The sequence below is a fragment of the Notothenia rossii genome (genome assembly GCF_949606895.1).
Source record: "Notothenia rossii genome assembly, chromosome: 3".
NCBI classification, from domain to species: domain Eukaryota; kingdom Metazoa; phylum Chordata; class Actinopteri; order Perciformes; family Nototheniidae; genus Notothenia; species Notothenia rossii.
Window position 1 is genome coordinate 79,747,985 of NC_136901.1, and position 3,595 is coordinate 79,751,579.

Sequence of the window (3,595 nt, forward strand, 5' to 3'; positions counted from 1 at the left end):
TGCACCCTTCTAAGTTGACTGGGTCCATATGTGTGTTTTTAGTGATGTTGGGCTACAAGTGAAGCATATCCCATGAAGGCAGGGAGACTCTCACACTTATTTGCCCTCCCTCCCTCTCTGCCTTTCACCCTGACTCTCTCCTCTGCAGGTTTAGGCCTGAAAGACGTGCCAGACCTGCTGCCAAAGCATCGGCCTCCACCTCACCCTGCAGACATGGCTCAACATTCACGCATGCATACTCACACAAACAGAGTGTAAAAAATCACGCAAATCTCTTCGCATTCTTCACTACCGTACATTCACCACTATCTATACCTTTTCCTGTACATACACCACACACATTCTTGTCATCTATACATTGTGTCTATCTCTGTCTGCGCAGATTCCCCACACACTCTTGGCATGCCGTGTATCAGATGTAGACACGTTTGAGCCACATTCACACGCTCTCCCTCAACACAAACATAAACACACGCATGTGTTCAGTTCGTCAGTTGTCTCTCAGGCATTTCCTATTTTTAAAACTGTAAGAAGCACACCTACACACATTCTCCCATGCTCGGACACACCCACTGCAACCCATGTCATGCTGCAAGACTGTCGTAGGACAACCTCGTAGGTTTGTAAGGCAGGGAAAATTAGTCGGGTGAAGTAAATATGGACACCTGACACTAGTGGTCTCTTTAAAGTTGTCTGCGCCACCGCCCCCATACTTAATGGTACAGCACCTACTGATTATTGCATGCTCTGAACGAGTCTGGTAATTGCGCGGTACATACCTGTCCTGGGTGTAAGCCCATATGCTGAACATGGGGCCCCTGTGGTAAATAGCTCACTGTATTGTCGGTACCGAGAGAGGGAGCCTCCTATCTGTCACTCAGTGTCACTCGTTGTCTGTGATGCATGTGTGTACGACATTACATTATATTACATGATGGACGCTTTTATCCAAAGTACAGTACTGTGGACAATCCCCACAGGAGCAATTTGGGGTGAAGTGTCTTGCCCAGGTACACAACGACATGCTGACTGCAGTGGGACTCAAACTTGCTATCCCCTGATTCGAAGTCCATCATACTATCCACTTAGCCACAGCCTCCCCTACGACAATTCTTAGAAAGGTGTGTATCTTCATATTTTCATCAGCTCAAGAAATTTGATCTCAAATAACCAGTATCTCACAAGCTCAAAATAGCACAGAGAATCAACCCTTCAAATATGAAGTCATGATGGTTTTCACAGTCATTTGGTATGATCTTAATCCTGAGGTTATTTTCATGACAGCTGAATGAGTCAGTCTGTGTGTATGTATCTGTGTGATGATGACAAATGTAAAGGATGTAGTCTGTTACCTCAAAGGCATTGATAACATCACATAGTAGGATCCTTTGCAGATACTTTTGGATGGTTTGTGTTGCCAATATCTGTTTCCTTCTTAACTATAAATCAGGGACAGTGCTTATCTTTGTGTGACATAAGATTATATCAGTAAGTTTTGCTCCTTTTGATCATCACACAGTTGAGAAACTGCTTTAAAGCACCCACTCTGACTTTATATGTGAGTGTGTAGATACTTAATCTCTTGTCTGTGTATCATAGCTTTAGTTTTCTAATTTTATGTAGCAATTATAAACTTATTGACATACTGTTTGATGTCCAAATGAGAAGCTGAAAGTAACTTAATGAGGTGTAGGGAAGGGAGAATCATTTATAGTTATCATTGTAAAGGTATAGGAAAAAGGGATATGAAGCATAGAAGTAAATAAAGGCTCACAGAGAAATCAAATTATCTTATTTCAGAGCATTTACCAGCTCGTTGCTGGGTGAAGCGAACTGGAATGGGTGCAGAAGTTTGTCGCGCAAGCTCTGTGTGAGAAAACACTGCATAACTGACTAATTCAAGCATATTAGTGTACATACCATCGGCTACACTTAGAGGTCAACAACAGCAACCTATCAATGCTAAAGTGCTAAACACACAGGTTCTTTTAAATAGCCTGTTCTTGAGGATGTTTTTATGTTTTATGTTTGACTATAATTATTGCTTTGAAATTTGCCCTTTTCTGTCTAATCTTTGATTTCTTTTTATTTCAGTGCTCCTAGATGACCTGTCCCATAAAAGGCCTAAGAGACATCAAATGGAAATGTATGTATCATCTAATATCTTTTATATTTATCTGCCCAAAAAACAAACATAAAATGCCTTGATTTTCTATTTATATTAATTTTATAGGAAGAAAAAGAAAACTACCCTTAATTAGTCAGCCTTTAGAAACACTTTTAAAGAGATGAATAAATGTATGTGATGTAGGACCTATTGTGGTATTTGCAAATTTACTCAGAAAGAAAGTCAAATCTATGTATGGAGTAGAGAGGTCAGAGGCTGACTGTATAGAGGAAATAATAGCACAGAAATAACTCATATGAGCTTTTAATAGACGACTGAGAGGTTAGAGTCTATGACAGATTTACAAATTAAGATTAATTTAAAGCTGCCTTTTTTCTTTACATGAGTGTTATCCACTATCCCTCCCCCTTTTACAAATCCCCCAGTCGTTGTGAGGTGGTGTGTTGGTTAGGAGGTGGTTGTTGTTGTTATTGACATAGCCACAGGCCTGGGTGACAGTTACAGGAGTTTAAACCTGTAAATCTTCAGCAGACCTCCTTCCTTCCCTCTAATTCCTCATTACCTCACGGCAGGTAGTCTCAGGAGAGATTTAGAGGGCCTGCAGGGCTGCTTCAGCGGAGGAGAGTGTTTCACTGAGTGTGTGTTAACCTCTGTGGTGAGTGTGTAGGACCGCAGGGAAGGACCGTGGGCAATATCTTTAAGCCAGACCACAGACCACAGGCAGGTAACACCATATGGAGTCTCCATCCTTGGTTGTGTGTTTAAGTGTGTGTGGTTTCATGCTTCAGGTGTAAAGATGCTGCTTTCTGACTAACCTTTCAAACAACAGCCTAAAAAAAGAATAAATAAAATCTTATAACGTTTAATGTTATATCTTCTCAGTCAGTTCTGTATCAGCTCAGCATATCAGGGCAAGTGTCACATCTTATTCCCTCTGTTGGTTCTGCCTAAATGTTTACAGACCAATGAAAGGACTCTGGGTTTGCTCATCCTTTCAGCCTACATCAGTGTAACCTAACACCAAGTCTCTGCAAACCCGTCTATCTGTTTATCTACCTGGCTTTCTGAGTCCTTACCTGTGTCTTAAAACAAACATATGAAATCAATGTTGGTTCCCAACACGGTTTAAACAAGAACTCTTCTGAGCTATAGCCTGCAGGGGAGCCTCATGTCAACTGTTGACTAGCTCCCACTAGTGGTGATCAGCAGTAATGTCAAGGCCAACCTGGGAGGTGAACTGCTTGTCCTTGTGAGGCATTTAATATCTAATAATAGAAAGGTGTTTCGCTTTTATAAATTCAAGCTGGACTAGTTTAGCATTTACATGAATCTACTGCACCAGTTTTTTGGAAACAGAAGTCACGCCAAAAAACACATGTACTTTTGTGTCAATGACAATTCTTTTCTTTTATAATGAGGTTCTGACAAGCTGTTGTAATAACTTCTTCCCTTTCTTCACATGGCTAT

The 3,595-nt window shown here is 40.9% G+C and overlaps 1 long non-coding RNA gene across 1 annotated transcript in view; it reads left to right on the forward strand.

Annotated features, from left to right (window-relative positions):
- The window catches only part of LOC307034384, a 1,509-nt gene extending 829 nt beyond the window's left edge, over window positions 1-680 (forward strand). Inside the window, exon 3 of the long non-coding RNA XR_013806875.1 lies at window positions 149-680. This is a non-coding gene — a long non-coding RNA (uncharacterized lncRNA). The remainder of the gene's footprint in view (window positions 1-148) is intronic.
- The last annotated feature ends 2,915 nt before the right edge of the window (window positions 681-3,595 follow it).